We start from the raw sequence: 13,526 nt of genomic DNA, 5'->3' as shown, positions 1-13,526 counted from the left end.
ACTTTTTGTACACCTGCACAAAAAGATACACAAAACCTGCTGCACTAAGAGGCACAGGGTGCGGTGTCAACATGTACACATGTACATGGATAAAAACACATCACAGTCCGTCCACGCACAACACTGTGAACAAGAGAAAATCATATTCATGTTTATCTGTCTTGCAACTTTATATATTTGATGTTCAGTTGGTTGTTCTATTGTATATTGTGTAAATCACAACAGACATTATCTCAGGACACTTTACAGATAGAGTACCCAACAATTCCACCATTTGGAGCATGCAGTTGGTGCGACAGTGGCAAGGAAAACTTTGACCCCTCAACCAGTAGGGGGAGAGGGAGACACAGAGAGAGAGAGAGAGAGAGAGAGATACAGAAATATGACTCCTAATTATTATAGCATTGTCCATAATAGGGAAAAAGGGGCCCCTCCCTGGAGCTGCTGACCTGACACATTTGACCTGCACTTTGTGAAGGAGACATAGGATTTGGGGGAAGGCTTGCCCATCTTTCTGGCAGAGGTCACTAATAAACATAAAAAGCACTGCAAAGGCAAGGCATCAGGAGAGGATGAAATTTGCTCTAAGATGCCGAAGGCTCTAGATATTTCTGAATGTCATAGATTATTGGTTCCTATTTTTAAAAAGGGAGCAGAGGCTGTGCCCCAATTATTGGATTATGACACAGCTGTGCCTTCCTGGGAAATCCTGATGTTGAGGTTGCAGCTGATTGTGGGACCTCAGATCCAACAGGAGGCATGCACATAGACCAGCTCTTCACTCCTGCAAGCATCCCGAAAGGGTTTGTGATGTGTGAACGTGTTGTGGAAGTTCTTATGTTGGTGTTAACATAAGTGTTATGGTCTCTGGGGTGTATTGTAGGTGGTATTGTGGGAAATGGGGTGCTGCAGCCATAATTAAACAGCATCTATTTGTGTAACTAGAGTGAGAGCCGTCAGTCCATTACATCCTTAGTGGGCATTGTACTTCACCAAGTTGGTGTTTGTGATTTTCATGGGCAACATCTTTAGGCAAAGCTAAGTAATAGAGACTGTCCACTTTGGTCATCTCAGGATTGAATCTCTGCTTTTTGCAGATTATGTAGATATTTCTACATATATTTCAATATCCCGCTGTGCATGGGAATGCCTCAGGAGAAGTCGGACATCATGGCTGGGGAGAAGGACTTTTTTTTTTACTTAGCCTGCTGGAGCCATGACCTGGCCCCAAATAAGGGGCAAAAAAACTAAAGCCTTTTGTAAGAATTTCATTAGGACTTCTCAAATGAAATGTTTAATTGGAGCTAAACTGTTTTAATTCAAAGGCAGAGATATATTTGGTCCCGTAATTGTTGTTCTAATTATTCTGTTGTCATAGCAGCACACAGTTTATGTCTATGGAACGACGAGCTGCAAAAAGTTCCAACAAACATCCAAAATACTTGGTGGTAAAATATGGGTGGTTTTCCTCAAGACTCCTCTGACATGAGACAGAGGGAGTGGAGGGAGAGACTGTGTGTGTGTGTGTGTGTGTGTGTGTGTGTGTGTGTGTGTGTGTGTGTGTGTGTGTGTGTGTGTGTGTGTTTGGGTCTGGTCATGCCGAGCTGTGGGAAAATCCCACGTACTTTCTCCCCAACTCCTACTCATAACACACATAAGGAGGAGGGGAGAAGAGAAAAGCAAGGACACACGAGGGAAAGGAGGAGAAAAGGAGTGTAGATAAGAGAAACTGTGAAGGGAAAACGATGAGAAGAATGGAAAACAAAATAGGACAGGAGATGAAAGAGAAAGAAAGTAGGAGCAAGTGAAGAAGAAATCTATTATATACATCTTCTCTCTCACTCTAAATACCTCATTCCCTCTCCTGCTGTCAATCTTGAACTCGTCCCCTATCATTCTCTCTATTACAATTGTTCCATCCCCTCTCAATTCAACCCCCCCTCTCCTTTTGATGAAGTGTGTTGAAGAATCTGGCGTAGGTCCTACTCTCCTCAATCAGAAGATGGAGAGATTGTTTTGATTGCTCAGCCCACTAGCGCCAGAAGTCTTAGCGCCTGTTTCCTGAACACAGATTAGCTATTCCAAAAACTACTGCACTTGGAGGACATCCCTTTTAAGTTTTTTTTCCTATTCCAGGAAGGGACAGAAGTTCTTCTCCCGCTCCTGAAAGCATATTATTACTTATTTCATGCGGGAACCCACTAACCCATATTTAAAGAAGTACCGGCCAAAAATAATGATAATTCTCAATGTAAAAATTAAGGGTTTAAAAGGTTCTTGTGGGATACCTTTTTATGTGAACATATTGGAATTGTTTACAGCTATGAGTCATCATTGGATAATGATTATCATATCCACTTCTACTACTTCTATTGACTCATTGAACGTGTCATTGTTTTAAGAAGGTTTTTCATGTATCCTTAATTTAGACTTACTGTAGATCTGGGATTTTTAAAGTATGTGTCAGCCTAATGACTGATTAGGAACGCACTATAAGTGGTATGTACTACAAAATGTTAGTGCATGGATTACAGTGGATTTAAATGACAATTTTTTTTTTTTTTTACAATGTTCTCTTCTTTCCCTAAAGCATGGTACTGAATTCATTACAGGCCGTGTGTTTTTGTGTGTTCAAGTTTGTGTAACCATTCTAAACTATAATCTATGTCACCAGATAGCAGTACTATGTAGTTATGGCCTATTTTGGGCAAGTTTGAAACCTGATAACTACTTTTTATGCGGTCACAACAGGGTTTGGGGGGAGTTCAAGTACGGTAAAAGTTTAGACTGACTGAGAGCTGTGTGTGTGTGTGTGTGTGTGTGTGTGTGTGTGTGTGTGTGTGTGTGTGTGTGTGTGTGTGTGTGTGTGTGTGTGTGTGTGTGTGTGTGTGTGTGTGTGTGTGTGTGTGTGTGTGTGTGTGTGTGTGTGTGTGTGTGTGTGTGCAAATCAGTGTGAATGGCTTCTTTGTGAGATCAGCCCGATTGGGATTTAAAACTCTGTTAGGAGTATGTCAGAGTGGAAAATGTACTATGAAGCTGACAAATTAGATATATATATATTTTAAAGTTTAGCATGCAACATGCTGCATCTTTAGTTTCATGAGTGTGGCGAGGAAAAGCAAACATGACAAACCATTTTAAATATTCATGGCATGATCTGTACTTGTAGTAAACTTTCCCCCCTTTTACTCTAAATTTGGTATGGCCAGTTTCCCTCTCATACTACAGTCCTTGTAACTGTTTTCTCCAGTGTCATTCCCCAGAGTGTAAGGCTTCATTCAGTATACTTCAAACAAAGTGCTAAAAATTGGCCAAAAATGATGTTCGAATATTCCTTCTAAAAAAACATGTTTGAGTATCTATCTTTGTGCGTTATTTCCACAAGAGGGCAAACCAATACAATGGGAGACAAACTACTTGTATAGGTATATGGATTTCAACACAAACATGTATTTTAAAAGATCGCATACCTACCTAGTCCGTAATTTTGGTCCTAAACAACCAAGTCTCTTGCCATTCCTTGAATTTGTCTGACGATTTCAGCGTCGATCAATCCAAGACCTCCCAAGAAGATTGTTATACTCAGTTGTTTCAACAAACACCCCAAAACGACATATGTTTACGCTCATGTGAAAAGCCCTCTAGTGGCTGTAGGAATTATGACTCTTCAGTGATTTGTTTTAACGGTTTTAGAAGGCACAAACAAATGATTCCTCCTGCCGATTGTCATTTCATCTAGCCAGGAGGAGTTTTGCAAGGTATGAACACGTCCTTCGACTTGTTTAAATTTTACTGAGGCCTTTAGACTGCCACATGTCTCGGCTCATCCATGGTTTCTCCAGACACGACTTTTCTTCACTTTAGATTTGACAAGTCATGTGGTTGGTTAAATGTAGTTAAACATAATTAACATTTAACAAATTGACTAGCCATAATAGAAATGCCTGTTTACCAAAGGTAAGTAGTGTTGGATCTGCGTTTAGCTAACCCAGTTTGGGAGGAAGGGAACCAGATCAGATGACACTCATTGGTCTATTCAGATCAACACCCAACGCATGTTCAACCCTAAAAGGCGTAGAAGAGGGGTTAGCTGAACTAAACTCAGCCCATTTTGCTAAGAATTTAAACAAACAAATGTTAAACCAGGTATCGTTGTCGTAGTGCAGATACATGTTAGCATGTCAGAACAGGGTGTTGTGTTGGCTGATTAGCCTTCCGAAGTGCAACCTCGTTGTAGAGTGCTGGGTCAGACAAATCAGCACACACAACACTCAAAGAGCCGGAGAGGATATGAGTGTCTGTACAGGATGTTGTACCTCTCCTCTGACGCACCCACCCGCTGTCTTTGGCTTGGCAGATTAAATTATTTAAAATACTGTATATATTCATCGATACATGCACATAAAGGGAGGTCAGGCTAGTAAGAGGACAAGGGAGATGGATTTTCTCCATACAAAATCAAAGTAGTATTATAGCCCTTTTATATTATTAGCACAATATAAAAGAGCTATACACAGCATGAAAACCTACACATCATAATCGTGTGGTGCATTTGCTTCAATACAAATGTGATGCTGTAGTGGAGGAGTCTAGTTAGGTGGTAGCTATTGAATCATTTAGTAATTGTAGTGAGGGGAATGTTACATTATAATCTTTTATGTATATATTTTGTGTTATTTAATGTAAAATACTATTTAGTGGCTCTGCAGTTTCCTGAAAGGTGCTATACAAATAAAATGTATTATTATTATACCACGCCATGCTATTAAGTAACTCGGATTAAACCACTTAATACATTGGATTAGTAAAATTGAAAAAATGTGTGTGTGTGGTTACTGTATCTTCTCAGTGCCACCATACTTGTATACTCATGTGATATCAGAGGAAGCCCACAATCATTGGTCATTCTTCATATTATATATTCCTATCCTCATTTTCAGTAAGGAATGCCATTTGCTAGCGTGTGTATGTGTATGTGTTCCCGCACACAGTAATCTGACTAAATGTGAACGCCCCGTACAGAGGATGCGTGACCCTCTCAGCACAAAGGGTCTTTCTGCAGAGATCATGTTCCACTCCCTTCCACCTACTCCAACTGCGCTGCCAGTAAGTCACAAGATAAAAACGTTTGCATTGAACTTTGAGAATAATGTGTCACTTGTCACACTATTTTCCTTATTTGGTTTGATCTTGTGACATCTTATTAAAATAAAAAGTTTATTAACATGAAATTGTAAAATTGCTGTCAAACTCAACATTTTATTATTTAGTATAATGTTTCCTAACAGTTTTATGACCAAAACCCCTTACTAGTTGACACAAATGGAGGTCCTGTAGGATTCAGTGCAGAACTGGGTAACACAGAGAAGGTTTATATTGTGTTTTAGTTAGGGCTGTCAAAATAACATTAATTTTGATTAATTAATCTGAGGAAAAATAACACGTTAAAAAAAATAACGCAGATTAATCCATTCCATATTGACCTTTGCCCCGGAACCGTTCTAGCCACCAATCAACTGTAAAATGAAGGAGGGAGATAAGAATTCACTGCCTGGATCATTGATTGGAACATTTACTTATAAAAATCTTCTTCCTGAATAGGGTTGGGTACCGAAATCTGGTGCTAATACGGCACTGGTGCCTTAACAACCGGTATCTACCGGACTGAATAGCAACGCAGATTTCGGCGCCTCATTTCGGGGCCACTGATATGTCTGCGTTGCTCTCTGATGCTCTGAAACAGACGTTACAGGCAACAGAAACGTCGCTGCACGTGATGCTAGTTAACACTATACTCGGCAGCAGGTAACGTTAGCCTACCGTTAGCTAGTAGCTGGATTAAACACAATGGTTAAAATGCTGACAGCTAACACTAGACGGTGTAAAGTTTGACTGTATTTCACTGTAGAGGATCCAACACTGGGATGTAACAATCTGCAGATGCCGTTGTCAGAAAAACACAGACGTGCGTTTAAACTGGTAACCTACAGCCTCGTGGTGCATTCAGAGTTATTGTTAAATGTCCTTTTCCCATCTGGTGGTTGTTTTTGTCGTTGAACAGCAATTTACTAGTGAAATAAGTTATTGTTATAGTTATTACATTATTATTAAATAATTTAATTTTGACCATATGGCCTTATAAACAAGCCGGAAATAATAATAAAAAAGAGGTTTTTTTTAACTTTAATGTCACTAATGCTGATTGCATTTGAATTGAAATATTTAAAATACTTTGACAGCAAAAATTATGTATGTGATTAATTAAGATTAATTAATCACAGATTATGTAATTAATTTGATTACATTTTTTAATCGATTGACAGCCCTAGTTTTAATATTGTTATTTATGCAGTAACACTGTTGAGGGCGTAACCTGTGTTTTTACAACATGATCATCTCACTGTTGTATTTTGAAATGAAATCATTGTAAAATTACCTCAGTCCCTACTTAATAATATGAGACCTTCCTCGAAGTTACGCAGAGGCAGCGTTTAGTAACATATAGACACCTCTGTTACTCCAGATCTGTGTGTTTGTCTGCTCGATAGCAATCTGTGCGTCATCAGATGCCACTAATCATCATCACCTTGAGTCATGCTAATGCGCCAAAGGAGCAGAGGTTACCCAACCACCCACGCTTGACCCCGTTCTGGTCTGTGCTTCTCTACGTAAAACAGTGTGCTGATGATAAAGTTGATTTAGTTATGTTGGCTCATCACCCAGCAGCTTGGAAAACACTACACACAAGCATGTGTATATATATACATACACACACACACACACACACACACACACACACACACACACACACTTGAGCGTCAGAGGGCCCCATGTATGTCAGAGCTTTATCCAAACACAGCTACGGTTGCTACATGCTACAATTATTACCAGATGGACTCGGGGAAAGTCTGCTTTTTCATTAGCACACTGCACCCTCCTGTGAGACCGAGAGAAAGAAAAAAAAAAATGGGGAAGGAGAGACATTTTAAAAAAAATTATTCATTCCAAATCATGTGCAGTTAACCTTTTTCAACCATTGTCCTTGAATTGTTATGTTATAATTTACCTTTTTTCTCCATTTATTTCAAGCTCCGATGAAATCAAATTTTTTTTATGTTTTCAAAACATCCAGTTTTATGTCTGTTTATATCAAAGTCCCACCCTTTTCTTCTTTGCAATCTTACACTCGAGAGAGTATAAAGAAATTCTATTACACAAAATGTGATGACAGATTGTGATCCAGCCACCCCACCCCAAACTACAACTTTGTCCTTTGTCCCTAAAACTGACAGCAGTCACATGAATTGGAAAAACTGCACACAAAAGTTAATCAGTTAGTTGAACAAAAATGTTGGTAATTGTTTAGGTCATTTATCAAGGCAAAATGCCTAATGTTCACTCACAAATTCTCCATGTTATAATTTTATTAATAAATGAATACCATATTGTTTGAATAAAACAAGAAATATAATGTCACATTGGCTGCTTTATTCACTATTTTATGACGTTTTATAGATGACTAAACAATGAAGCCAGAATTTAAATCATCTTTAGCTGCTGCCCAAATCTTAAGTATCATTTTTGCAACATGCCACAATCATTATTGATTCAACCTTTATTTTAACTTGAAAGATCATTGAGGGGCGGCCCTCATTTACAATGACGTTGAGTAATTACAAAGACAACAACAAAACAACACAGAAAAGAATACACCACCATAAGAAAGGTAAAAAAAACAATAAAACTTTTTTAATTGTGTAAAAAGTATATTTTTAGATATCATTCAATCGGTCCTCTTCTGCCACGTCTTTTCTCACTTTTTTTTGCTTTACAGAGGCAGTTTCCTTCTTTATTTATTGTATGCTTTGCTTCCTAGTAGGCCTATATGGACATAGAAAAGAAAGACTCTGAAGAAATTGAACTCTAACATCTAGAAACTATAAAGATAATTAAGTGATACATTTAATGCACACTTTAAACATGACTGTAACACAGTGTATTCATCAGTCATTTCCCCCCAGCAAAATATAAGGTCAAAAACCATTGAGGTGTCCTCTCCCTGTTGTTTCATGAATGTACAGTAGCCTCAACTATATAGTTACTGGTCCAGTTAACTAAGACTATAATTAGGGAGGATTGTACAATTATAAAAACCTATAATAATTGTTCAATCCCAAATTATAGTCCCAGTTCACTGGAGAGAACACAAATTGTGTGCTAAGAATGCCAAATACAGTGCACATGGAAGAGGAACTTACATGGTCCTTTGTTAAAGAATACTAAAAGAAATAAATCAACTAAAATAGTTAAAGGTGTATTTGTCCCTGACCAGTCTGCCATTGTTGGAACCACTAACGCGTGTGTAGCACTTTTATATAGTATCCTTCATCACTGACTCATGGGTCTGACTCATTTAAAACACATTTGCAACTGTATCAGCCTTTTCTAATTATTTCAACAACTGCCATAATATATTCATCAAACTTCAAACAATATGAATAGCAGTTTTCATACAACAATATAACAATAACAATGATAGATAACAATCACATGAATAATTATAAAAAAAACAATAATGGTAACAACTTTATATAACAGTGCTTTACTGAACAGATATGCACCTGTTGTATTTTAATGCAGGCTGATAATAATAATAATAATAATAATAATAATAATAATAATAATAATAATAATAATAATAATAAGGTAAAAGCACTGCTGAGTGAACAGAAAAGGCTCCAGGATTAATAAAACCTGGCTGTTAGCCTGGTCAGGAGCAGGCTAGCTGCACAGAATAAATCTCCATGGTAACTTAGGTGCCTCTGCTTTTGTGCAACCAAGTCAAGGCTAAATTCATCCAGGAAAACTGGAATATCCCATCTTAATCCCTTATCCTGGTTTTGTGCAACAGGACCCAGATTTCTAAATTGTCCAAATGGCACAAGTGAGTTTATTTTAAGAAAGTGCTGTTATTTGTTCCAGGAGTCAGGGACACTAAAGTTAAAAGCAGTTTTTCCAAGTTCGGACCGAGCTCGTGGAACATGAAGCAAAAGCCAGTCAGCAGAGCGAGTCTGATAATGTCCCTCTGAGTAACAGAGAAGTTCTGTAAGATACAATGGCAGTTTTCCAACAAGAGCCTTTTAGATAAAGAGATACCAATGAGTATCAGTCTCTCTTGGAGAGAAGACCACCCAACACTTTCATTTAAAATACATTGATGTGTACCATAAACATGACCGGTTATGAATCTCAAGGCAGAGTGATGGACTGTGTCCAGAGATTTAAGTGTTGAAGAGGATGTGTGTCTATAAATCACATGACCGCAATCCAGGACTGACATGAAAACTGCTTCAACAACCCTTTTTCTACAAAACATGGGGAAGATGCTATTTCTTTAGCTTTTCTTTCCAGTGCTACAGCGTCCAACATTCAGTTTTTGCATTACACATGCATGAGATATAGACATGCCTCCTTTGCGTCCGGCTCCCTTGCTCTATAAATGTGGTTGATGGCAAAGTGAAGGCCAATGTCACTCTGAAGTCTTTGTGCTTTTGAATTCTTAAATGAATTCCCTCTCCGTACCAACATCTCGTTTCAAGCAGAAAGATGTCAAACCACAGGAGTTATAATCTTTTAAAAAGTAAAACATTCACACATTCAATTTAGCGCACAAAAACGGGCAGTTTTTTACGTGTCTGCTTTTCTGTGATTCTGTGATCTGCAGTCGTTGATTTTCAGAGAAATTCATTATTTCTTTCACTTACAGAAATGTGAAATATGTATACAGATAAGCTTACAGTCCTTCCAGGAAACCTACAAGGGAATTATTAGGAAAATATGTTGACATTCTATAAAGTAAAAATAATAAGATTAATGACATATAATTTGCAATAGTTTTTTTTCTCACATTCATCCTGCATGTTTTATTTATGTATATGACAAACAAAGTGCACACAGACACAAGTATGTCACCATGTATGACCGGTACTAAGCATGTGTGTATTTATGTCCGGTATGTATCCCAGCTATGTCCGTTTGACATCTATTGCACTGCTAATTATAAATGTGTGCTCTACTTGCAGGGATGCATGTCAGCTATGTACAGACACCTCCTATGCTTCATTTCTGTACATAGTTTCTCTCTCCGTCTCACATGCACATACATGTTTAGTACTATATATATATATATATATAGTTGGTCTAAATCTTCCTAGTTCTTTACAGGCTAAATTCAGCAGCTTTATGTCAGTCCGTGGCTTGACGTATAACCTTGCTGACCTCCCTAACCCTCTCCTGAGTGTTTTAATTTAAGGGTTTTGAGTATATTTTGGTAGTACATTCCTGGGTAGCTATATTTGTGAATAATTATTTACCTGACAACTGTCCCGACTCCAGATTTTAACTGACCTTGCATTGTGTCCTCCTAGGTTACAAATTATTCTGCATATCTCTTGTTATGTTATGTATGTTAATATTCTGTGAAATGTTTGGGACTCCCAAAGTTGACATGTATGCGATTCTGTATTTACTACATAGTGCATAATAGCAGTCATAGTAGATAATATTTTTTTTTTTTATTTCTCAGCTTTGTCTACATTATCTTTTCATCCCTCTTAGAGCACATTTCTTCATGAGCTATCAGTGCAGTGCAGCGTCTGGCCAAAAACTACATGTACACAAAGGCTGCCCTGGTGGACTGATGCCAGAGTGGGACAAACCCATACAAACAGAATTGAAAACATTTTAAATAGAAGTAGTTAGTACAAATATGGCAATCAAGATGAAAACACAGACAAACCTGTTAAAGAAGTGATTTTATTCTATATAACATGTCCAAATTATTTGTGCTGAAAAGTGTTTTATCATTTTATGACAGTCCAAGCAGTCCTAGTATTGCTTACTTACATAATTTACTCTTTTTAATTAGACCTTGAAATCATAAAACCGACACTAGATATTTTATACCATGCTGTTTTTCAATTAAGGTTTACAATAGGCCTATTTAACTAACCCTTTAACCATGTTACAAGAATCCTAAAAAATCTAAATTGCTCATTAGAGTGGACAAATCATCTGTTAAATTACACACATTCTGTGTCAGGGCTGATACTCATCCAGGACTTTGGTCAGGTGGGCCAGCTATGTCATCATTGCTTTAATCCTCCCCCCCCTTTTTTCGTTTCTGGAACTGAGGTAATATGAGTCTAGCATAGCTGCCCAGTGTTTCCAATTATTACAGGGCTATCTTAAGCAAAATACCAGTCATATATAAATAACCAGGGGTCTCATGTATAAACGTTGCGTACGCACAAAAAGCTTGCGTATGCTGGTTTTCCCGCACGGTGCGATTTATAAAAATTAACTAACTTGACGTAAACCTTTGAGCATACGTGAGAATGTACGGGCTGTCCGCAAAGTCTTTTCTGGCTCTGTAATGTGGCTAATTCTAAGTGAAAAGTGCCGAAATCACCAAACATTACAAAATAAAGTTTCCACTTCAGTTACTAGCATACGTCTGTGACTTTGTCTATGAAAAAACACAATTATATCCGCTGATACTAAAAGTTTGATCATTTATGTAGATACTGTTTCACATCTTTCACATTAGTGTTTAATTCGCAGGCTACTTAACCTCTGTTAAACATGAGGACAGGGAATTAATGAAAAATCCACTGAGAAAATACTTTCAGTCATCCTTTGTATTTCCCATAGATAAAATATCTACTCATTTAGCAACAGGCTGAGGCAGATGCTGTAGTTGCTGATGCTCAGACATCCATGGCGTACAGGAGGCGGGACGCACAGATCCATCTCCCCAGGATCAAAAGTTGTCGGGTGGGCAAACTAATGTGATGCGTAAAGGCTGTTTTATGCTTCTGCGTCAACTCCACGCCGTAGCTATGCCATCGCTCCTACGCCGTTGTGACCCTTTCGGAGTTCTGCGTTGGGGTTGCTTTGCATCGCGGTGCATTTCACCGCCATAACGCTAAGGGGTGATAAGTCTGAGGTTATTTGCGAGGTGTCTGCCAGCCAGTTTGTTATGTTAGCAAGCAAACTTTTGCACAACTGCCCACAAAGTACTGCTTGCTAGCGAAGTGCTAATTTCAAAACGATACTGACATATAGACACTTTACAAACGGATAACCCCGTCATTGTAACCAAAATGAGTTTATTTGCAAAGCTTATGTCAGTGATCTAGCATGTTGCTACTCCCCACAGTAGGCTGCTTGAAACACCGACTATCAACACACAGGACGAGTTGACCAATCACAGTCCTGGACTCAGTTTCATTAAGCCTACTAACACTTAGAAATCAGTGAGTTCAAACTGCTTATTGTGCGTAATTTGTACTGACACTGAGATGCATTTTGTTCGATAACTGGTGTGGTGCTGCCACTATTTTCTTGATTTCCACTTTGACATTAGACCTTTTTTTTTTTTTATTTCTGCCATGGCATTCACCGCCCGGTCACCATTTTCCACTCCAGGCATTTTCTTTTATTGCTTATCCAAGATGACAAACCTCCAAACAGAACATTTTTTCTCACCTCCTCCTCCACGATCAGCACCTCAACCTCACAGTCGGTGACGTTTTTTTTCCGTCTGCAGCGGGATTACCCATTGTGATTGGACAAAGAATGACGTCGGGGGCGCATTTATAGTAATTTCCATGTTAATTCCATTAATGTATGGGAGGAGGCAAGGCGGGGTTGGTGGCTTGTTCACGTACGCTCAATTTCATGTTGATTGTCATGTATAAAGGAAAGGTGCGCAGGACCTGGCGTACGACCGGTTTTATACATAATATTTCTGGTCGTAGGTACTTTTCAAGTTTTGGCCGTACACCATCTTCTGGTATGAAAGCTGCACAGACTTTTATACATGAGGCCCCTGGATACATACAGAATGTATTAAAAAAAAGAACTAATATTTAGATATACAGTCAGTGATGTATCCTGTTCTTTTGTCTCATTTTGTATATTTAACATTTTCATGTGGTATGGAGATAACAGAGATTAAATAGATATTGAATGTGAAAAATAGCAGCTGATATGATTTAAACCTCTTTGGCCGGCACATTACTCTACTACAGAGGGATACTTCTTTGTTGGGCTGTATATTATCAATACACTTGTACACAGGGCTGGAGCTGGTGAAGAGGTGTACTGTAGGTGGGGGCCAAAGGGGACACCAGCTGTCTTACATCTTGAGCCCAAAGGGGCCCATTCCAAATTAACAATTATTAATCATAGGGGACTTATTTTCATAAGTCATAAGTAGGACCCATAAAGCCAACTTTTTCTTCACTACGTGGGAAAACTTGCAGTGACCCTGCTCCTATACATGGCCTCTCCTCCCCGGCGCCAGTCAGTCCAGAGTGATGCCTTCTTCTGGCCTGGCAGCTGGCTGTATGCATGGATAGACAGACAGATGACTGCGTTGCAACAGACTGTGCAGTAGTCTCGTTGTCCCTGTTTAGCTCCTACTCTTCTTCCTCATCGGTAGCTTTTAACGACTATTTCTG

General features: G+C 38.6%; 1 protein-coding gene across 1 annotated transcript in view; it reads left to right on the top strand.

The window, feature by feature from the left end:
- The window catches only part of atg7 (ATG7 autophagy related 7 homolog (S. cerevisiae)), a 65,663-nt gene that overhangs the window by 32,132 nt on the left and 20,005 nt on the right, over window positions 1-13,526 (top strand). The gene's annotated exons all lie outside the window — the stretch shown is intronic.

Source organism: Sander vitreus, chromosome 4, assembly GCF_031162955.1.
Source record: "Sander vitreus isolate 19-12246 chromosome 4, sanVit1, whole genome shotgun sequence".
Classification (NCBI taxonomy): domain Eukaryota; kingdom Metazoa; phylum Chordata; class Actinopteri; order Perciformes; family Percidae; genus Sander; species Sander vitreus.
The sequence above is the reverse complement of the archived record's forward strand: the minus strand, read 5'-3'. Positions and strand labels throughout refer to the sequence as shown.